This window comes from Episyrphus balteatus, chromosome 3, assembly GCF_945859705.1.
Source record: "Episyrphus balteatus chromosome 3, idEpiBalt1.1, whole genome shotgun sequence".
In the NCBI taxonomy this organism is placed as follows: domain Eukaryota; kingdom Metazoa; phylum Arthropoda; class Insecta; order Diptera; family Syrphidae; genus Episyrphus; species Episyrphus balteatus.
In genome coordinates, this window is record NC_079136.1 from 37,113,641 (window position 1) to 37,138,715 (window position 25,075).

General features: G+C 29.7%; 1 protein-coding gene across 8 annotated transcripts in view; it reads right to left on the bottom strand.

Moving 5' to 3' along the window:
* The window catches only part of LOC129913862 (polypyrimidine tract-binding protein 3), a 525,860-nt gene that overhangs the window by 376,447 nt on the left and 124,338 nt on the right, over positions 1 to 25,075 (bottom strand). For 5 of the 8 annotated variants that reach the window (XM_055992809.1, XM_055992805.1, XM_055992803.1 and 2 more), the window contains exon 1: positions 19,912 to 20,994. The exons of the other annotated variants lie outside the window; for them this stretch is intronic. The gene's annotated coding sequence lies outside the window, so the exon portion shown is untranslated. Of the gene's footprint in view, positions 1 to 19,911; positions 20,995 to 25,075 lie in introns of those variants that run through there. 8 annotated transcript variants of the gene reach the window in all.

A 25,075-nucleotide genomic window follows, 5' to 3' on the forward strand; every position in this document is an offset into this window, starting at 1 on the left:
TTTTTTTTTTGTTTTCATTGTTAGTGTTGTTTCTTTTCTTGAATCCTGCTCCTAAGGACTTAATGCCAAAACGTTTCCTTCCATCTATTCATCTTGAACAGGACTCGGCTGTTAAAAGGATGTTTCTCTATAAAAGTAAAATCGTTACGTTCAATGATTCATAGCGAAAAATAAATTTTATGAACAAAAATAGTGTATGTTTGTGTGTGTGTTAAAGAGAGAGAGAGAGTGTGTGTGGTAAGCACAGTTTAGTCAGCCTGAAGGGGTGCAAGCTAACAAAAAATAAAAATACTATAAAAGAAGAAGAACTAACTGTATATGTATAGATTTTGAAGGGATAAAAAAAAGCACTATGACGTAAAATATGCCAAAAAGGATATGACATTGAATGAAAAATGAGACCGCGCTCACATTCATCTAACTGAATTGAACAGTTGACAACCTTTTACTATAGAAAGGACACACAGCACAAAAAAAAATAAAATAAAAAAGAAGAAGAAGAATGAGAGCGAAGAAAATGAAAGGATATGAAAAGAAAACACTACGGAAGGATGTTATATTCCCGAGATATTGAATGGAACCACTATAACAGTACCACCACACGGTATTGGGGATATATGGGTTGAAGGAATATGAATCGAAAAGCTGCGTTAACCGTTAACTCGGAAGAACCGTGAAGAGTGGTACACAGCCGTTGAGTGGTATCTCCAAACTTACATCACAACTACCAACAATTTTGTCTATCTCCTACTAAGAGGTACCTCATACCTCCATATCGCCACAATTCAATTGAATTCTTTCTTTTTTACGCCCATCTTGTGGGTACTTTTGGTTTATTTTTTTCAAAAAAAAAAAAAAAGAGTAAAGCCATGGGTTAGAGTTTGTAGGTAGTTTTTTTTTTTTTTCTTTTTTTTTTATTATTATTATTGAAAGGATAACAAGAGCACATGCATGATGGTAGATATTAAAGAAACCATATTTTCGATCTGATTAAAATTAATAAAAGAATCCGAGAACTCTCGTATGTTCCTGTGGTGGAAGAGAGAAACATGGTTTATTGTTGTATATCATCATCGTGCGTCTTGCTTGCTTGCTGCATGCAAGGAAAAGAAACAAAATTCTAAGAAACATGATAACAGATTTTGGGCATTCAGGTAAAAGTATTAGGTACTTTTGGGTGTATAGGGTAGTCAGGACGAACAATGGATTAAATTAAGTACACGGGATTGTGTAACGAGACTCAGAGGTGCGTTCTTTTTCTAACAATAGTTAACTATTGTTAACTATCGTTAACTTTTGTCGTTCCTAAACTACAAAATAGTTACGATTTGTAACTATTTGACAGATGAACATCGTTCCTAAACTCGTTTATAAGTGTCAAATAGTTACAAATCGTAACTATTTCCAACTCACCTCCATGATATGAGTTGAACATTCGTGAGATTGTTGATGTGTCAAAGTGTATGTTTTGCTTACAAAACAAACTCAAAGATTTTTTTCTTTTGGAAATTAGCGGAAAAAATTAAAATAAAAAGAGAGTTTTTAATTTTTTGATGAAAGATAATTTATTTTGAATAAAAAACAATTTTTTTTTTGTTATAATAATGGAAATAAAAGTATTCTCAAAAGAAATTTAGCTGGTGGTTTGACAGTCTAACAATCTCTAACAATAAATCGTTCCTAAATTATTTGTAAAAAATCCAACGATTTCTAACAATGGCACTTCAACAATAATTTTTGACATAACAACGATCGTTGACTATTGTTAGAAAAAGAACGCACCTCAGGTAAAGGTAAAACTTGTTTCATGTAGTAATGACCCAAAAAGGAATTTTATATATCTTATAGCTTTTTGATGAGACAAAAACCTTGAAATCAGATTTAAATAGGCTTTGTTTTGTATGAAAGGGTTGGGTTAGTAAAAAAAAACCGTTCCTAATTACGTATTTATATGCAAATAAGAAAAAAGGGGTATAAGCTAGATTTGTTCCCCGAGATTTGAGTCACCCAACTTTGTACACGGTTAAAAATTCTGGAGTATTTTTTAATACAGCTCTTGTATTAAAGCAATTTCCAATACAAAAAATATTAAAACTATTTTTAATCTTTTCTGTTTTAAATTTCAATATTTAAGTATTAAGTTTACTACTAAGTATTAAGTTTGCTACTAGAAAATCTCGCTAAATTTAAAAATCTCGATTCGCGCTTCGACCTTCAAAATCGTGACTTGTGGACATGAGATTTTTTTAGACTTTTGAGGTATGTTATAGAATGCCAAAATGAAGGTATTGAACAAAAAAAATTTCTATTAGCATTCATTCCGAGGTTAAACTCTTATTTGACTGGATTAGTATATTTTTGTTTTTTGTTTTTTTTTTTTAATAATATTTTTAAAATTAAGTTTTTTTTTTAATTTAAAATTAAAAAATTCAAAATTTGAAAATCTAAAAAATAGCACATGTAGGTTTTGAAAAAACAAATACATGCAAATTTTTTTCAAACATTTTTAAGTAATATTGGCTTTTATATCCGCGGCCAAACTTTTAAAAATTAGTTTTTTTGAAATTTAAAATCACCCATTACAAAATTTAAAAATCTAAAAAATAGCACATGTAGATTATTCAAAATACTTTATGTATATTTTTTATTTACTCAAAAATAGTCATTTTTGAGGAAGTTATGAGCTACCAAATGATCTAAGCAAAAAATTGAAAAACTAAAAAATAGCACATTTAGAGTTTTGAGAAATAAGTATACTGTTTCAATTTCATTAAATAATGTCCATTCGTTAGCACAGGAGAGCTTGCCAAATTTTTATTTTTACTGTAAAATTTTACACATTACCGAAATAAAAAAAATAAAAAATGGCACATATTCAAAATCCAAATTACAACAAATCGCCATTTACAGAAATCCATTTTTTATTCTTATTTCTTAGATATAACAAGATTTTTTTTGTCTGTTGTCTGCTACTTTCGGGGTCATATATTAGAAAATAACCTCCGTGGGTTAAATTCTAATCTTGTATTGAATTTTAATACTGCTGTATTAGATTTTAATATTTTTGTATTCCATTTTAATATAATTGTATTAAAATGTACCTAATACAAATTTATTAAAAATTAATATAAAAAGTATTAAATTTGAATACAAGAATATTAAATTTTAATCACACGACGCACACTGGGGCAAGACGATTGAATTCATGGCATCAAATCAGCCGGTACAGCTATAGGAACCTGAAATTTCACATGTAGGCCTATGAGACTCTTGCAAAGTGATGTCAAGTCAAATTATTGCCACGCCCCACAAAACGCCCACTTTATAGCTCATCATTTCTGAATTGATGAACAATTTCTCCTATATTTATGAGCATGAAAGTATATGAAAATAATTCAATTTTAAAGTTCAAGTGACCTCAACTCCAAATTTATAAAGCGTTTCGCCCAGGTACGACAGTGGGCTCATCTACGACAGATCTAACTGATGAGCCCACTGTCGTACCTGGGCGAAACGCTTTATAAATTTGGAGTTGAGGTCACTTGAACTTTAAAATTGAATTATATTCAATCGCTCCACTTAAAATAGAAATAATTTAAATAATTTTTATTATTTTTGTTATTTTTTTCTTCGTTAGTATATGAAAATGTTAAAAAGACATACATCGCATATGGAAAACACATAAAATATTACTTGATCGAACCATGTTCATAATTTTTTTTTTTTTTTTTTTATAATTAACGCGCACTAAAGGGAGTTAAATACCCTTAATATGTTAAACACAGTGCGAGCTTCAGGAAAATAGGGAGGGATTTAAAAGGAGAAACCGATGCACATTAGTTTTAAAGCTCTGGACATTAAAATGGCAGGGAAAAACAGAGGCGGGTAATATATTCCACATTCGTGTGGTGCGGCTAAAGAAAGAATCTCTGTATTTGACGGTACGTCCGAAGTTGGGCTCAAGGGTAAACTGATGAGCATTCCTAGAAGCGCGAGTATTACGGTTAAATTTTTTCAGGGGAGGAATGCAACTAGCTATTTCATCTGAACATTGTTTATAAAAATAGCGATAAAACAAGGAGAGACATGACACATTACGTCGGTGGTCTAGGGACGCAATTGTCTCAGTTATCGATCTATCATCTATCATTTTGAAAGCACGTTTTTGTATTCTGTCCAAGAAACTCAAATACGTTATCGGAGCACCTGCCCAGATGTGACAATTGTATTCAAGTTTTGGTCGAATGTAAGCTTTATAGATTACAGCTAGATCAGAAGATGAGAAGAATTTCTTGCATCTTCGGAGAAAACCTAAACATTTCGCAGCGTTTTTGGCGACATCGAATATGTGTTCGTTCCACAGAAGGTGGTTTGTTACACTCATACCGAGAATGGAAAGTTTCTCAGTTTCCTCGATGCAAGTGCCACTCATTGATAGTGGCATGGGTGGAAGGTTCCGTTTTAATGATAGTAAGCAGCATTGTGTTTTTGATGCATTAAATTCTACACGATTTCTTATTCCCCATTGAACAATGCTGTCAAGGTCAGAATTTAATGAGCTTATCATATTTTGTCGTTGAAAATCCACATCCGAAGGACATGGGTGTGAATCTTCAAACGAATATGAAAAGCTGAGGGTACTATCATCTGCGAAACAATTTAATGGATTAGAAGTTTCAGAGAGCAAATCATTTATGAAAATGAGAAAGAGTGTCGGAGACAAAACGGAGCCCTGGGGCCAGTGTTGCCAATAGTGCAGATTTATCTGCATTTTGCAGATTTTTAACCTATTCCCAGACTTTTGAGAACCATAAATCTGCAGTGCAGATTTAATCTGCAGCTGAAACTTACCGTTTTAAAGACGCAAAAGGATTAAATTCCAAAAACTCCAGTAAAATGTCAATTAAATTAAGGCCAAAAACGAACTAAAACATCATTTATTTTGCCAAAAACAACAATTTCGCCTATTATTTGAGTTAAGTTTTCAAATCAGGTGGAGTTTTTTCATAACGTTCTATTTTTTCTTGAATTCTTGATTTTATTTTCTTAAATGCAAATTATAAGAAAACTCAGAGCATTTTTGCTTTTATATTGGAAAAAGTCCAAGAATACAATAAAGCAACACTTCTAGGAGAATTTCAGTTTCAATTTCAGCGCGGAAAATCACTTTCGAAATTAATTTTTTATTTGAAATCAGTTCGCAAATTTTTTTCAAATCGAGTCTCGCAAATTTTAAGAAATCTGCATTGCAGATTTTTTTTCGTCGTTTTTGCAGATTTTTCGAAATGATTTCATGGCAACACTGCCTGGGGCACACCAGCGTTTATTTTGTGGGTTTCAGACTTAAAACCATCCAATACGACTTGTATTGAACGGCCCGAAAGGTTATTTCTAATCCAATGAAGAAGAGAATCATCGATACCGAATGCATGCATTTTCGATAAGAGAGCTTGATGCCAAACTCTATCAAATGCCTTTGAAATATCAAGCGCAATAATCTTGCTTTCTCCAAAACGATGCAAAGATTTGTTCCACTGTTCGGTGAGATATACCATCAGATCACCAGTGGACCTATTGCTACGAAAGCCGTACTGCCGGTCATTAAGAAGCTTCCGTTCTTCAAGATATTTCTTGAGCTGGAAATTAATCAGCGTTTCCATGACCTTGGAAAGAAGGGACGTGAGTGCAATTGGTCGATAGTTGGAGGGTGAGGAGGATTCGCCTTTTAAAAGTCTATGGATTTAAGAAAATCTCTAAAACAGAACTTTCTAAAAAGAGATCATATAACTTTACTCAATCTTTACACATTATGTACATACATATATATATTTTTTTTTTTGTGTTTTATCATAGTTAAATACCCCAAATTGAGGGCTCCATACTTAGATTTTTGAACGATTGAAAAATGTATCGAAAAAAAAATCGCAAAGATTAGGATGAAAAACAGCTAGTTTTTGTTTTGATTTACAGATTAACAATCAGGCTTAAAGATAAATTAATTGTGGAGAAGCGGAAGGACCTATAAAAAAATTAAAAGCAATTTTTAAAAGAATGGATATTGCTCTATAAGATAACATACAAAAAATAAAGATACTTTCAATTTAGCTTTTTGAATTAATTCCAGTTTTTGGGTCTTTCTGCCCCAGTGTGCGACGCCAGCAGCCATTTCAATAAAGGAAAAAATCCATTGTTTGAGGTACCTTTTCTAAAAAAAAAATTGAATCAAAAACTGTATATTTGTACTAATTTGAAGGCGCTTTGTGTTTTTTCGAAGCAAAATGCATACATTGCAAATGAATTTTGATCGGCAATAAGATTCTACATGCCACAGTTTTGGAAACAGATAAAATAGAGACAACAATATAACCATTATTATATTAATTATGATAAATATTTATGTTCGGTAGTGAATTTTGGAAAAAGAATACATTTTATTAACTTTAAATACATTTAATATTGAATTGAAATATTTTTGTATTATCTTTTAATAAAACTCGTATTAAAAATTAATAAAAAAAGATTAAATTTTAATATGTAATACTTGAAATTTAATAATTTGGTATTAAATTCTAATATAAACTGTATTATTTTTTAATACAACTATATTAAATTTTAATACATCATATCGGCGAAATTTTAGACTTATGGTTTTATGTGAGATCATATGATAACGTTTCCGACAACGGAACAAGAACTGGTACGAAATGTTTGATGCTTCCTCGAAATAGCCAATTACAGCTGGAAAAGTTAATAATACCTCCAAAAGGGTAAACGATGTTTTCTTTTCCACACCTACCTATTTGCAATAGGGTCGATATACTCGTATATTGTTCAAAGATTATGATGAGCTAAAGCGTTTAAAGTTTTGACTGTAAAAGTTCTAGAATTCCACTTGCCGGTTAGACCATTTGTAACGAATGGGTTTTTTTGGAGCGCCTTCAAAAATTGTACGTGCTCATGATCGGCTATTATTATATAGTCTTACAATGTAAAAAAAAAAATATTATCATTGTAATAAAATTCTAAAAAATACAATCTCCATTTTAAATAAGTACCTAGAGGTGAATGAGGTTCACAGTAATTTAATTTTATTTAAAATGACCATGAACTGTATTTCGTTTTTTTAACACTTTCATTCAATTGTGATTTCAATGAATTTGGCAATTAATAACTTTCACAAATAATACCTAAATACAAATTAAACGTGTTTGTAGTTGTGTGAAGTAGATTTGCGAAATATTTAGAAATTTGTATAGGTTTTTTTTTTCTGAACCCATTCGTTGGAATTTTTTATGGTTTATTTTTTTTTACAATTGCCTTGACACTGACACTTAACCATTATAAGAGAAGATAAATGTCGTCTTATTCGGTATATTTAAGTAAGTATGAGAGTATTGAGTAAGTACCTAGTCAGTAGAGTTGTTAAACAACTAGAACGCAAAAAAAAAAAAAACTGAACTCAAAGTCAATAACTTCATAAATTTGCTGAATCTTAATAAAATGGAATATTATACTTCAAGTGAACAACAAATAAATATTGTTGTTTTATTCATCAACAGCTTAAATTGCTGACCAAAAAAAAAATATACAATGACTTGAGCTAAACAATAAAAAGAAAACAAAATGGAAACCAATTTTTGTTTTGTTTATATTTTATGTAGATGGATGGCACTCCTAATTCATGACAGGTACAACAAATCAATATTAAAAAAAATAAATAACTAAAAAAAAATAATAAAATTTTTTACTCAATGCTTTTATTTAAATGTTTATTATCTCAACCGCAAAAAAAAACTGACTTTTGTCAACTTTGAATAGGTTTCGGTTGTGAGTTAAGGAGAAATTCAGTCATCATTTCAGCCGAATATTTGTTAAAGTTTTGTGCTGTTGTTGTAGATGTAGATAAATAGAAAAATTATCTAAAAATCACTTTAATACTTTTAGAACGTGATAAAATTAATAAATGAAATTTTAGATTGAAGTTTGGGTGTGTTTTTTTTTCAAGATAGATCAAAATTTGGGTGTGATCCAGTTTTTTTTTCCAAAAAGGTTGATAGCTTGACAACAAAGCTATATTTTAGTACAGGTTAAATAGGCATTTAAAAAAGAAAAAATTGTTACACTCATGAAACGTGGAAAAGAGTTTGCTTTTGAGATAAGAATCAAGGATCAAAAAAGTCTATAAGAGAAAGTTAGGTGGAAGGGTGTTTTTTCGCGGACAAGAAAAAAACTGTTTGTGGAATATCATCATATGACACATGTTTTCAAGGTATTTTTTGATGCTGAATCTAATGAAATAAAAATAAAGTCAATACGATTGCTCTAAGAAAAGTTATTACTGATTAAATACAATTTTGCTTGTTTTTTGACTTAAACAGGTACCTATTATCGAAACCCATGTGAAAAACAAGATACATTGATGAAATTCGGGATGAATGTTTTAAATAGAGCAGGGACAAAGGATTCATAAGATGTTTTTTTGACATCTGACATATTATGTACATTTTATTAATTTTTTAAACTTGGTGAAAAATTTCGTTTTTTATAAGAGTTAAGAATCTAAAAAGTCTACAAAATTATCTTGAGTGAAAGGGTGTTTTTTTTTTTTTTTTTAAATGATGAAATTAGGAATTAGTACCACAAAAACTGGGACAAAAATGTTACGCCAACGAAAATCGGTACACTACACATGTTTCATTTATAAAAGAAACCAAGAATCTAAGCAGTCTATACAAATATTTTAGGTGAAAAGGTGTTTATTTTGGAAATAAGGAAAATCCGCGATAAGTCCGATAAATTAATGGTATAAAAGTTACCCTTTAGAAATTTATTTAAAATGTTGTATTTCCTATGAGAATTACGAAAAAAATACCTACATTTTTTTTATGTGAAAGGGTTTTTTTTAGGTGTAGAGAAAATATGTGTATATTTGAAAGAGTGAGTAATACTAGTGGTACCCTATTGAAATTCAGCAATTTTGTTACTTTTCAGTTTAGAAACAAGAATCTTAAGTGTCTATAAGAATATCATGGTTAAAAGGGTGTTTTTTTTTTAGTGAAAACCTAATAAAATTTGGTAAAAAACGTTGAATTTGGGATAGAAAGCAAGAATAAAGAGTTTTTATAAAACAAATTTATGTGAAAGGGTGTTTTTTTTCGAAGAGATTGGCTTTTTGTGACCAATTACCAATTAAAAAAGGTTTTCGGTGTGTTTGAAAATATTTGTAACAAACAAAATTTAAACAGCCTCTTGTGAGTCCTTAATCTAGTGACCTAGAGTGTATCTACATAATGTGTATAATATGCATTTAATTCCATCCCCTTAACCGCATAAGTCTGGGTTAATTCCCTACCTCCATCATCATAACCCATTAAAATATGGCCCAAGTTGTACATGGGTGAGTCTTAAAATTGCTTATCTGACCGACTCTGTTTATATTCTAGACTGGAGCACATAATTTTTCATCTGAGTCTTCTACCTAAACTCAAAACGGAGAATATATTTCATTTTTTTTATTTCAAGTTAGCAAATAAAGACCCCCAGACGTAACGACCGACATATACAAACTAAAGCATATGTCGTGTCTGTATTTAACCATGTATCTGAATCTGACTGACTGTGACTGTCCATCCGCTTGTCTGACGAAGTTTATTTTTTTTTTTTATTTTTATTTATTTTTTTTTTTTACTTTTGTTTATTTAAATGTGTAAACTGCTAATAAGAGAACATGAATTGAGTCGTGGTTATTAAATTATCAAGTTGAATGGCCGTCTTTTTAAACTTAACACTGCTGACCTTGAATTTGAAATATTTTGAAGGCGAAATCTTAAAGTTCTCGTGTTTCTTCTTCTTCTGCTTCTTCGTCTTCTTATTGTTTCTCTTTCTTTTCTTGTATCTCTTTTTTTTGGATTCTTTTATGTTTTCCCTTTTTGTAAATTTCTATTCATGAAGCCTGTCTTTCAATTTGTATATATTTCTCTTTTGGCTTTGAATTCTGGCTGACTTCATCTTTCTATCTTTTTTTAGGGCTTTGTTTTTTTGGGTATTGTTTTTTGTACACTTTTCTGAACAAATTGATAGTTATCTTTTTTATTTTGGACCGCAGGGGTAGATTCAAAAAAATAAAGACAAAGTTTTAAACATTTTTTTTTCAACGGAAATAAGCTTGATTTACTTTGTATGTGTAGACTGTAGACCTACCCATCAAGACATTGGATAGTATCCTTTTTTTTGCGTTCCCCACTTAAGAAAAATCTGGATTGATTAAAAACATGCCTCATTTTGCAAACAAGTTAAAAAAAAAAACAGAATGATTGATGTGTTTTTGGAGAAATTAGTTGTCAAGGGCAGTTAATTAATACAAAGGCCCTCAAAAAATCAAGAAGAAATGTTCAGTACCCCGCCCGCCATAACCCGGCCAGCTTAATGAAAGACTCTTTTGAAAGCATAGAAGCAAATGAAAACGTTTATTTTTTTTTTTTTTTTTGTATTGTTACACACATGCGGGTAAATAGATAAAGTCTGTTGTGCGTTATGCGTAACTACAATTTGTTCAAAAAAGAGCCTCTTATGTATACACAATTTAGATACGTAATGTACCTACTCTGCTACTATACCTGCATACAAAACACACAAAACCTAACAAATAGATGAAAAGAAAAAAAAAAACGTAAACTTTTATTGCTTTCATGATGAAAAGTTCATGGGTTATAATTATTATAAAATTGTGTGGGGGTAGAGACGGAGTAGTATGACAAATAATAGATTTATTTTATTTTTGTCGGAATTAAAAAGAGTCAAAGGCTTTGAAAGTTAGCATAGATAAATAATATTTTTTTTTTTATTTTTCAAAAGTGTGAATTACTTATAAAAAGAGGAAATAAACTCTACAATTTTTTTACAAAAAAAAGGGCTGACACTCAGGCAGGATTCAGGGTTGCCATGTTTGGAGAATGCATTTTTATACATATGTCTTAACAATATTTTTTTTTTTTTTTTTTTCATTTAACATTTCTGAAAAATAATTTTAAGTAGAATAGAACTCAGCAGAACTCTATAGTTTTACCCCAGTTGAAGTTTCAATTTAAAATGTTTGAGTCAAATTTATCACCTTGAAACCAAATAACTATAAACAATATTTTTTTTTAACCACTGTTTCATTTATTAAACCATTTTTTTGAAAGTTACTAATATTTAAGTTGAATAGTTATTCTCTTGAAGAAAATACTGCAAAAAAATGCACCGCAATAGCTAATTGAAATCACACAACAATCACGTTTCCTTTTTTTCTGCTCACTGAATTTCATCAACTACTAACTTTAAGCTTAATATTTTCTTGTTTGCGAAAAAGATCAAAAAACAAAATCTGAATTACATCATTTTAAAGCCGCTCGCTTGACTTTGATTTTTGCATTATGCCCAGCTAAATTTCCAAATCTAACTAACCCGTAATTTTTCTTTTTCACAAAAAAAAAACTCTTTCCAGAATAGCCAAGTAATAAAAAAAAAACTCTGTAGAAATACTACTTCAAAGAAGCAAAATTTCGGAGCTCATCTAGATACGTGCCAACAATATCGGTTAAGCCTAAGATTCAAAAATAAAGCCTTCCGTATGCCTAGAAATGCCTAGCGATCGACCAAATTTATAACGTTTCAGAGTGTGTCCCCAAAAATCTAATTTCTTCCTAAACATCGAAATAATTCCTGCTGTGTTCTAGGAGCCAGAGGCCATTTAGAACCTTTATGGTTCACCATTAAGACTTGTAACTTCGTTCTGGAAGCGAGAAACTGAATCGGATTGCAACAAGTACGAAAATTTCCAAGTTTTAACCCTTTCGGTAACAGCGTTACTTTCATGTAACATATATTTAAAAATTCGTAAAAAATATTCCTTTGAATAATTTTTAAGTTTAGTTGGCTTAATTGAAAGATAATAATGCCTAGTTATTGGATTAGTACAAAAAGTTAGTCAAATATCATACTTTAAATTTTTTTTTGTCGAAAAAGGGACTGAAATTCACATTTTTTTTTTCATGTACAGTGCGGTTCACATGTTTAGACGCACCAATTTTCGTTTACATAAATTTCAATTTTTTTTTTTGTGTGTGCAAGAATAACCAAAAAAATTGTATTTATTAGAAAGGGTAATGAGAGTAACACATTAGTTTTGCTATTTAATTATTTGTAAAATAACTTTTTGGTATTCATATTTCTTAGTTGTGATGTTTTTGACACGATTATACTAAAAAAAACATTTTTTAATATTGATTTTCATAGAAAGGGTTACTTTTTACAAAGAGAACCGAAGTCCAAGGAGCTTCGATGAAATAGTCTGTGGGATCCTAATGGAAACACTTATGTTAGTAGAGAACTTATGTTAGCAGGTAGAGAATAGTTATAATTTTATAATAATAGTAATACTCCTTCGTCCTACTTTAAATACTATTTTAATCTGCCAGGTTAATTTTCTAAATCCCTGATCTAAATTATCTACTTATGTAGGTACTATTTAATAAAAAAAAAATCAGAAAATGACTCTAAGAAAGCTGCCTGTAATCGGCGAGCCTTTTTCTGGGTCTCAATCTCAGTACATTTTTGTTTCGCGTTCGCGCTCGAAATTTGGAAGAAATTCGGAGAGAAAAAAAACCTATGCTGCAAACTTGGCCTTTAAGATATACACTCTTTAAAAACGGTTATAGGTTCCCAAATGCCCAGAAAATTATTTATTTGTAAACCCAAAATAAACGCGAATTTTTTTTTGTTTTTAAAACATGATTCAAAGTATTTTTTACCAAATTATTTAACTTATGTCCGAAGAAATATTTTGTATAAGCCCAGCGATACCTACCACATAAAATTCAAAACGTTTGCCTCAGCAATACATCACGTAACTAAGCACTTAATCATTTTGCTTCCTACAAAAAATTCTCTTCTAATTTACCCATCCAAATGTTACAAATTGCTGGGCTATCTGCCAGCTCCCTTTCAAATTATTTAAATTTATAAAAGCGACCGTAAAAACTAGAATAATTAATAAACTTTTCGTAAAAGGTCATTTACATCATTGACCCCCGGCCCAGTGTGCATCATCATCAAAATCATAAAAAAATATAATTGTAGATTTTCCCACAAGTTTTTAAACCTCTTTCTATCCACTTGTAAGTGGCTAATAAAAAAAAATATCAAGTTGCAACAAAACTTACTTCGGGACATAGAAAGAGGACTATAGTCTCAATTACACAATAATAGAGATCGTTTATTTCTTTATTTTCTTTTTTCTGTCTGTCTTTCGGTATGACAAACAAAAAATAATGTCTTTGTTTATTTAACACTAAACGGCCGGCAAAAACAACGCGTCGGCAAAGTCTTTGCCAATAAAAACCCCATATACAGTGGTCTTGTGTCATTTGTCTTTTGCGCAAATAAAACAGGTCCCCCGCACATGTTTCTAATTAAATTTTATCACAGATTTTTGTCTCTAAATAAGTACCTGGGTGATTTTTGTAATTGTTATTACAAATATTTTTTTGTAAATAAATTTCCGCTGTAAACTTCTTGTTCAAACAGAACTCAGTCATATTCATACAAAGAGGTGAATCTATGTACGTAACGTAAACTATCTACAGTAGCAAATAACCACTCGAATGAAACCTATGTAAGCTGTAGCTCGATTACTATTGCAAACAGAAAATCTGTGGGGTTTTAGTTTTTTTTTTTGTTTTATTTATCTGTTGACCAATGAAACGATAGCCATTTGTTTACTATAATTTAAAAAAAAGCAAACTTGTGAGTGTTTCAAGGTTTTGTATGTGTAATTTTGTAAACATTAAATTGTTTCAATTGTATATTTTGTAAGAGAAGGAAATAACCGATGTGTCGGAATATTAGGCCAGATTGTGGTTATTGCAATTTAAGTATTGTATACAAACGATTATCTAGTGTTAGTTTTAGCACAGAAAAAAAAATCTATGACCCCCAAAAAGGTCATGGGAAGTAATATCGATTTTTGAACTCACCACTCATCATTATCACATCTACTTAAACAAAAATAAGTCGTTGAGAACTAGATCAATCTTGGGATTATATTGGATAGGTACATGTTTCTTAAAATGAAGCAACATTTTAAGTTACGGGCATGAATCGTATCGAATTCATTTCGCACAATTAAGCAGATTTCTGCATGGTTTTTTGCCAACTTAAGACGGAAGTCATTAAGTAATGCGGACAAATCTTCTTAATTTTTGAATTCGCAAATTTAAAAGAAATCTACTTAATTTAAGCGGAAAATCCTGTTGCTGCTAAAAAATCAAGTCATCACAGTCTAGAGTCTAGTCTTTTGAATTTACCCAATACCCTAAAATGTACTCTATTTCAGAAATTGGACACCTACATAACAACCCTTATTCATGGCATGTACATTAGGGTGGGTCAAAAAAATCGAAATTCTTTTTTTTTTGAGTTGGTACTCCGAAAAATCGATTGCTAGACACCTCTAGAATATACACACCAAATATGAGCTCTTTATATTAATGGGAAGGTCCTCCGCTTTTAAATTTTCCATTTTTGCATCAAGCTTATACAAAAAAAAATTATTTTTTTTATAAATCAACTTTTTTGCAAATTTCTTTGCTTATTCTTGTAGGAAATTGAACGCTCTACAAAAAAGACTTCATACTCTTTTTTCGTTTATCTAACCGTTTAGTAGATATTTGAGGTCCAAAAATCGAGAAAATCTTTAAAAATTCGTTTTTTGTTCTTAATTTTGTAACAAATTGAAAAATCATAATAATCAAACGCGCATGACATATTCTTGTAGGAAACACATTGTTCCACAAAAAAGGTCTTAATAATTTTTTTCAGTAATCTAACCATTCTAAAGATATTCGAGGTCAAAGTTAAAAAAAAATATGAAAACATTTTTTACTTTTCAAAGTTTTCTAATTCACTGATAATTCAATATTTTCAAATTAGCAAGATGTTTTCTTGTAGGGACTTAAGCGTTCTATAAAAAGCTTGTTGTAAAAATGAAAAATTGAAAAGCGGAGGACCTTCCCATTAAGATAAAAAGCTCATATTTAGTGAGTATATTCTAGAGGTGTCTAGCAATCCAGTTTTCGAAGTACCAAATCAAAAAAACGAATTTCCATTTTTTTGACTCACCCTAATGTACATTGTACATAAATGTAAAATGTTCGTTAACCAAAAATCATCCTTTGTTCAGTCTATGTTTAGAAAAAACTAAATTTGCACGTAAAGAACAACTGATTTACATTTAGGTCCTTCACTTTATCTTTAAGCAGGTTGGTAATCAAGGACTTTAGAGCTCCTTAAAACTTTTGAACCGAACATGTATAATTTAATTTAAATTTTTATTTACATCAATCGAGTTACAATACTCTACAGACTACCAAATAATACAATAATAATACAATAAATAATACAATATAAAATTATCTATTTAAAAAATATAAATTTAACAAATTTTTAAAAGTTTCTCTACTAGGTACCTATATTGAAAATTAAAATCAAAATCATTCAAAATAGCATTTACTTCTTTCACACAGCGATTTATAGGCTCTGAATAAAAGGTGAACAAACGAATTAGACTATTTTTTGAGGCCTTAACTCTGCCTTCAATGAGATTATGCACTTTGTGCTAAAACTGTATCCACGTAAAAAAAAAAACTCGAATAATAAAGAAATAATTACGATCAACTCACGGAGAATACATCACTTCTCGTTTTTTAGATATTGCAATATAAAAACGAATTTTGAAATTAAGATACGTTGTTTATGGACTACATAATGATTCGAAATAACCATATCAAAAAGGAAAGTATGATATGGTTCAACGAAAAAATTGTCGTTTTTTTTTTATTAGAAGTTCTGAGCTTTAAAACGATTAAGAAAAATTCGTAGGTGCTCAGGGAAAACAATTTAAGTATTGTACATAAGTCCTAAAAAGCAAATTAAAACAATTGCAGTTCAAAAAAGAACATAATTCTGTGTTATAAACCGATGAAAGCTTTTTGAGTTCCGCGATATTTAAACGAGTGTACCAGAAAATTATGCATTTTTTATCTGAAACCAATTTTCAGGATATTAAAATATCCGTTTTCTTCAAATAACTATGCAGTCTTATAGTGGAGTAACTAAAGCTCAAAAATTGGCAATATTAGGGAACCCGGCCGAACAGCTTAGATTTTGATGATCTTTTTTTTCAAACGTCGGTAATTAAAAATACTTTAAAGTCTATAGATTAAAAATTGTCGGTGTTGCCGTTTTGATTTTTTAAATTTAATTGAAGATTTTTGTGAACAAAAACAAATTTTTTTCAAAAATTTTTCTTAAATTTCATAAATTAATTGATGCCAAAAGATTGTCTAGGAAATTCAAGGAAAAAAAATATATGGGAGTGAGGGACAATCTTCGATAGTTCAACCGATAGATGCAATTTTCTTATTAATTGACTTCAAACACAAAAAAAAATATTTGAACACAAGGGCAACACCTACAATATTCAAATATACATTTTTTAAAAGCTAGAAGCTTAGTCATATATGTAAAATTAAAATTTAGTTAATTGAATGAACGGCTTTTGAAAGAATGGTAATTGAACTCAGATTTTTGAAAAAAAAAATTATTGAAAAAAATTTAACATGTCGTTTTTTAAACTTGGTCGTAATATAAAATGCATTTATTTTCAAATTTTTTTTGGCCGAATTGATTATGATTTCAAGTTATAAAAGGAAATGTCAATATGTATTACGGTTTATGAAAAAAATTAAAAAGTATTTCATTTTCGAAGAACTTTTTTTAATAAAAGTTTTGAAAAAAAATGTAACTTATTTTTTTTTTAAGTTCAACATCTAAACATAAAATTATTTTTTATTCATTTAATAACCCTTACTGTTGAAAGTTAAATAGCAAAAATTTAAAATTCCTGTTTACCACAGTCTTTGAGAACATTAATTATTTCAATGCAAAAATTCAGTTTTAATAAAAAAAAAACCATTGAAATTGAAGTAATTTTTCATTTATTTTTTTTTCAAAAGTGTGATATATTTTACCTTTTTTGCTTCGAAATTCAACTGATTATATTTATGGTCAAAAATTTAAATAAATAAATTCATATTTTATTAGAAAAAGTTTGGAAAAAAGTCATTTTAAATTTTTCTAATAACATTTTTTTTTTAATTCTGAGTTTGAGGACCATTTTTTCAAAAAGTCTTGATTAAATTTAGTGGATTTAAATTTAAGAGATAAGAATGAGCTTCTGGCTTTTTACAAATGTATTTTAAAATATTGTAGGTGTTGCCGTTGTTTTCAAAATATTTTTTTTGTGTTTGAGGTCAGAATGTTAGAAAATTGCATTTATCGCTTAAACGATTTAAGATTGTCCCTTACTGCCTGTTATATATTTTCCTTAAATTACCTAGAGAATCTTTTTCTATCATTTGTTTTATGAAATTTAAGCAAAAAAAATGGTTTTGTTAAAAAAAAATTAATTTTAATTTTAAAAAACAATACGGCAACACCGGCAATTTTTTATCTATAGACTTTAAAGTATTTTTAATTACCAAGGTTTGAAAAAAAAAAATCGTCAAAATCAGAGCTGTTCGGCGGGGTTCCCTAATAATTTGCTTTAGTTATTCTACTATTAAAAGCATTTTTTATCGTTTTTTCACAATTTTCTGACCAGTTTGATTTTTTTTTTTCGTTGGTAATGTACCTATACAAATTTTAGTCCAGTCATTTCGTCGAAAAAAAAACGGCTTAGAAATGCGAGGAAGCTTAATTTTTGATATGACGTTGGGGTGCTTAGATAAGCTTAACTTGAAGTTTTTCAATAGGATTTCCTGAGCTTTTTCCGCCATTTTTAAAAAGGGATAGAATTGTTTTTTTTTTTACAATAACTCGGCTATCCGATAAAATACGAAAATTATAATAAAATGCTTTGTGTAGAAAAATTTTTTGCGTATCATAATCTTTATCGTGGTACCCAAAAGATTCGAAAATTTAGGACATGATTATTCTTTTGCTATTATCTTTTTCTGCTAGTGCCTAAACGGGTGGATGAATTTGCTTAAATGAAATTTGGTACAAGTAATTTTATTTTTAATTTCTGAGGTTTTTTTTATATTTTTAATAGGTATCTTTCCCAGAACTTGTAGGTACCTTCTAAACAATTATTTTGAGTTTTTGCAATGTTATCAAAAATGGCTAAAACGATTTCTATTAAATTTAGTAAAAAAAACTGCAAGTCTCTGCTAAAACGCCAATTCCATATAATCACAACGATCTGAATATTTGAAAAAAAAACTAAAAATGCAGATCTATTAGAATAGCTTAGACCATTCGTACACCAAATTTAATCGAAATCGTTAGAGCTGTTTTCGAGAAAATTGCTATATCTAAAAAAATGTATGTATGTATGTATTTTAGGTTGTATTTTCCTCCTTTTAGTTTAAAATTTATCATACTATATAGAGCAGCAAAAAATTTGTATTAACCCTTAACTATAGTGGTGAAAATTTGTGGTGTTTTGAAATGATAAAATAAAATACAAAATTGAATTTTTTTATAAATTTTGTTTTTAAGCATCAAAAGATAACAATTTAAAAAAAAATAAAAAAATAAAAAAAAAAAAGAGAAAATTCATTTTCAACGGTTTTTATTAACTTTTTAAAAGTTGATGTGGGTCCCCTGGACCCACCACTATAGTTAAGGGTTAAAGTGAAAAGTTTAATCTAAATTTTAACCCAATTGACACATGAGATGACCTAATGCTTTTTTTTATGGATGTTCCAATGTTTCAAATTATTCCATCTTATAACCAAAAATAAAAAATTAATTGCATCAACAATCAACATACTCGTATCATATCAATTACCAAATCAAGTCGCACCTTCACCATGACAGATGAACATTAATAACTATGTAGATCCTGATAAAGACAGGTGCTTTTCAATGCACTAGGATACTCTTGCACATCCAAGTGTTATGTATCTAGAAATAGAGGTAGGTAACTAAAGAACCGGAAGGGGAAAAGAATCATCAACACAATCAACCAAGTGTTGAGGATTCTTTTCTCAACATAATATACCTACCTGCTTTCCTCTTCTATTCATAACATTGGAATTTATTCTAGTTTGCACAAACACCATTCTCAACAAGAATCCAAAACCCAAAAAAACACAGGTATGAAATAGGTAGTAAAAATACCAAAAAGGTAGGTACGTTTGTTCCTATCCCTTACTGCGTGTTTATTCATTAAAACAAGTAAATGCCACACAAAAAACTAGGGGCACGAAAACCTGTTTTTTTTCTACCTTTGATAGAATAGGTATACGTATATATAAAAGGACACTTTGGTTCACCTATTCTCTATTTTAGATATCTCACAAAAATAAGATCAACTTCAAAACATAAAAACCGTTAAACCAAAACACAAAAATGTTATAATAAGCTAGAACCTAGAATTTTTGATAATCAAAACAAAAATTGTATAAAAATGTGTGATAACAACAAAACAAACAGAAAAATATGACGTAATTCAGTAAAATGAGCTAAAACAAAAATTTAAGAATTTCTCACATTTGTGTGTTTCCATCCAAAAAAGATAAAGAAAAAAAAAATTAAAGGGAAAAAATTATGCAAAAAAAAGTTCAAAAAAAACAAGCAAAAAAAAAAAACTCAGATAAGAAAAAAGTAGGTAGATATAATAGCTATAATAGGTAGCTAAATGAGGCAAAAAAATGTGGATACAAAATTGATGGCATTTAAAATTTGCATTCAACAAAACAAAAAAAGATGCAATAGTGTTCAAAGGTTGTTTCAATAAAAAAAAAACCTCAAAATGAATGAAAAATGATTAAAAATAAAATAAACAACTCAAAAAAAGATACTTACAGGTAAGTAACTCAAAGAAAGATGCGCGATAATCCAACTTAAAAAGAGACACAAAAAGTTGCAAAAGGGGAGTGTGGGAAGTAAACAATTAAATTTCCCAAATTATATCAAAAAGATCGTTTTTTGTTGCAACAATACAAATTTTTTTGACTTTGCAAAAAAGCACTCACTCAACTTTATACTCCTTGCAATCTGAGCTAAGTAATTTTTAATTTTATTCAACTTCAACTGCGAATGCACTGAATTGGATTTTTCACACGAAAAAGCAGGTAATTTGAAATCAAAACAACAAGAAAAAGAATTAAGTGAAAATTGCGCGCTTTTTTTTTGTATGAATTTTTCTTTTTTTTTTTGCTGTCGATTGTTGTTGGTATCACAAATGCGCCACTCGGACAAATTAAGCTCCACAGAGCGCTTATTGATCCGCGAGAGAGAAGCTGGTTATTTTGTTTGATCAAAAGAAAGACACACGACCGTGAGAAAGAGAGAGAGAAGGAGACGAAGAAGGGACACACAGAGGCAGTTGGGCTAACTGCTGCGGCTGGATTATTCAACAACTTTTTCTCAGAAAATCGCACAAAAAAACAAAACCTCACTCACTCACGTGGTTTTTAGCTTTAAAAAGACGACTTTGATTAGGGGGAGCACTTTTGTTTTTGTTGGGAAAGAGGATGACGTATTCCGGATGCTGGATTTGGGATAAATAATTTCGATCAAAACTCCTAAACTTCCGAGAACCGTGAAGAGAACTTTTTTCCAAATTTTAAAAATGGGTTTGTTGAAAAGGAAAACCGAGTCTCTGTGATTTGAGTGGAATTATCTCAAGAACCTCACCTCTCACGATCACAGGCTTTTTTCCTCAAAAAAATATAAACACAAGAGTTTCCAATAAAAAATAAACCACGACAAACGAAACAGAAAATCAATTAAGAAATTCTGTGGATAAAAGTAAAATATGAACAAAAATCATAGAGAGGTAAAAAAAAATCAACGATCAAAAATTTCAAGTCAAAAAATAATAATTTGACGAAGAGAGAAAAACGTTTGTGACTTCGGTGCTGAGACTGAAAACTGAGAAACTGTAAAAAAGTGTTTTTGGATATCATCAACAGCAGCAGAGAAGCGGTACACAAGTCGTCAAAGTCTCTGGCCTGGTCGTGGTCGTATGGTCGCATACACACATTTATATCCACTCAAACATGAATACAACAACACACAATCCAACACAACAGAGAGACGCCTTTTGGTGGTTCTTTTTTTTTCGTTTGTGTACCTAAAAAATTTTGATCGTAAATGATCATCGGTTTGGTTTGGTTTGGTTACAGACAGAGCCAGAGAAGAAGTAAATTAAAATCGAAAAGAAAAAGAAACTGAAAGCAAAATAAAGAATCGAAAAGACTGCTTGTTTCTGCTGAAGTTGCTTGTTTTTTTTTTTTTTATTCTTTCTTCTTTTTGATCATTGATCAGAGGGGTGAAGATCGTTTTATAAAGAAGAGAGAGAATCGCACATTTTGTTTATGCATTGAATTTTCACATTTTTTCTTTGCAGAGAACGAACGAACAACTGTCAGATTTGTGTACCTTTGTGTAGGTAATTTTTTTTTTTTCACTTTAATTTTATTTTTCAAGCAAGATCAGTTGTTATATGGTTTACGATATAAGTTACCCATACGCCAGCGGCCAGCCATACCTATTTACACCTACATATTGGATAACAATGGAATTGTTTTTTTTTTGTCGGTGTTCTCTCTCTGCATAGGAGTTGTTTGTATTGGTTTGGTTGTGAATTGGTTTGGTTTGATAAATAGAATAGGAATGATATGAAAATGGAATATAGTCTGCTGAGAGTAGAGTGATAGTGAGAGTAAAATTGAGTGATTCTGAGAGTGGTTTTTTTTTGCAGACTTGCGCACAGGTATGCAATATGTGAAGTGAATCAACAATTTAACATCTCGATCAGGGTTCGGACTTCAGTTTCAAAATTTCGAAGCAAATTTGAAAAAAAGTGAAGTAGATCCAAAATTTCGGAAGTAAATTTCAAAATTAAACTTTCAGAACTAAACATTTATTTACAAAAATTTATTCTAAAAAAATTATTTTTTAACAAAATAATTTTTCTATACTTTTTTTTATTATGATCTTTTACAAAAAACCTTTCTCATCTAGTGGTTGTAACGGTGCTTTGGGGTAAAACGGTTAATTCAGCATAATCTAACAAATTTTTGATCAGGAATTCTTCAAAATCAGTCAAAATTACTTTGATAAACTTTATTTATATCTTGAATTCGAAGAATAATTGACCTTTATTCATCTTTTGAGATTTCAGTTGAGCTTTATTTCTCAATGCCTCGACCTTTAAAATTGAAGTTCAATCCCTTTCTCTAAATTTATTATTTGAAAAATGTTTTTCAATCAAGAAATAGAAGTAGATCCTGAAAAAGAGAAGTAGGGAAGTAGATTTTATTTTTTTCCCAAAATCGAAGTAAATCTACTTCGATCGAAGTAAAGTCCGAACCCTGATCTCGATTCTCGATAAGAAGAAAAATTAAACAAAAAAAAAATTGTATTTGATCGTCGTGGTTGAATATTTGTGTAGTCAAAAAAAAAAGGGGTAGACATTAAAACAATATAACGTAGGGTTGCCGTGATGTGATTTAGTGTATCTTTTTTTCTATTTAAAAGGTCTTATTTAGAGTAGGTAAATAAAAAAGGATTACGAAATACCTATGTAGGTACTTGATAAACTTATGAAAAACTTTTGATAAATGGAAATGTTACAGAAGAAATGAAAAATAATTTTGGAATGTAAAAAAAATAATCCAAGTAGGTAGGTTACGTATGTTCCTTGCAATAAGAAATGAGTTTTGAACAGTAATGAAAATTAAATTTTACGCCGGCCTTGAAAATCTTTCAAAACGATGAAGAAGGAAATGATATACCTATTATTGGTACCTACAAGTTTACCAAAAACGGTCCTTGTTTTTCAAAAAAAAAAAGAGGTTGTTTGTTAAGCCGGTTTACGGACTATGATTTTACGTGATAACGTCGTCAGAAAAAAGGTTGTGTGCTTTTGTTTAAAATGAGTCAATTGAAGCGTTAACTTATTTCAAACAATCATAATTTACAAGAAAAAGCTAAAAAAAAATACCTTTTTTATTTTCTCATTGTATTATATTTTTATTTTAAAAGCTTACAAAAAAAAAAATGCAATTTAAGAGCCAAGTATTTCTTCTTAAGAATAAAACCATTTTTAAATTTTTGACAATGCGCAAAAAGTATAAAAAAAATTTATTGAAAACAATGATTTTCATCAAAAAAAGCAAAAAAAAACATGAATTTTAATCTTCCCACGTCATTAATTCCATTCTTTTCCCAAACAACCTATAAAAAATTTTATACCATCTGAAAGCTTAGCTCAAATTATATTATATCGATCAGGTCTATGAGAAATCTACAAAAGGAGCTAGAATTTTTTGAACTCGATCAAATTTGATTAAAAAAAGCTAAAAAAAAATTTATTTTTATGTTCTCACGCTATGGAATCAATTTTTTTTGTTGGACAACCTATACCATGTAAAAGCTTATTATTTTACCTTTCATATGACGTTTCAATCTCATTTCAAAGATGCATACAAGGGAAGTAAGAATTTTTTAAAGTCAACCATGTCGAATTTCCAGACTGAGATTACGGTACTTGGTACTTCCCACACTGGTGGCTGTTCGGGGGGCAACAGATCTCCACTGGTGTTTTGAGGTTTTTCGCAAGTTTCTTGAATTAACATTGTGTAACTTGTAGTTAGACTGTCGTTATGTGTGATATACCAAATGAAAGGTAATTGTATCAGGATGCTCATAAAAGTTTAATAAAATTTCTATCTGCTCTTGGTCAAAAGTTATAACCTGTGGAATTCTATTTTATTTTACAGTTATCTCAAAATTGTGTTTACGAAAATGATTGAAACTTCGCACACATATAGTCGTAGTCATTGCCTATCATTACTCTATATACTTTATTCCTGTATCTATTAAAGAAAAAAATATAAAAATAAAAAACGATGAAATGGTTGGATGGTTAAAAACGATCAAAAAACGTGTTTTTTAAAACTTGTTTCTTCCGTTATTCAGTCAAAACTCACTAAACGATTCCAATTTTTTGCACATGTATGCATAAAGCAAAAACCTACATGTCCTATAAGTTTTTGAACGCTCCAAAAAATCAAAAACTATCCAAAAATACCCCTAAAAAATAAGGTGTTTTTCAAAAATTCATATTTCGAAACGCAGAGTGTTGAAAAAAAATCCGTATCAGACGCCTAATTTTTTTCCCTCATCTTTCACCTGGCACCTTTAGAATTGTCAAAAAAAATTTCCCTATCCAAAATAATCATTTTGTCATCACCCCAACACGTGTACAACGTTCAAATAAAACGTTGTAGCTTAGTTTTAGAATTTTTTCTTAAATGCAGTTATTCTTAAATTAGTTTCAACTATCTAAAGCAAAAAAAGTCAACTCTCTACGACTTCGCGTTTAGATTTTAGCCCAAACTTCATCTTTCCGTTTTACCCCTGTTTACCCTATTAAATGACGGAATTTTTAAAAATTCTTCATCTGGATTAAGCTTGAGGTTATTATCTTTCAAAAAAGCTATAGAAGATTTTTGTAACTCTAATAGTTAATTTTTAATTTTTAATTGAAATTTTTTGCCGCACTGCTAAAGTGCGAGAGTGGAACGGGAGAAAATGGCGTCACTTTTGTGGTGGCTGCCATGGTTCATCGATTTATAAGACGTTATCACGTCACATTCTACTATGTGTAAGAATTAAATATTTTGCAAAGTAGTACTATGTATGTATGTAGGTACAAAGTACATTCATAGGTATACAAAAGTATACATATGTACTAAATAAAAATTTGTACTTAAAAGCTTAGTACCAAATAATTAAGTGGCAACACTATTTTCATACGATATGATTGCAGGTTTATTAAATTTTCAAATAAACAATGACCAATATCATACCTATAACCTATTACCCATACGATGTTTCGTGTTTCTGGTTTCAACTCGATAATACAATCTTCCCTTAAAATGAGTGATTTTTTTGTTTGAACATTTGCTGCTCATTATTGTTAAATGCGCACATGATTTCTATTTTTTTGTTTGTT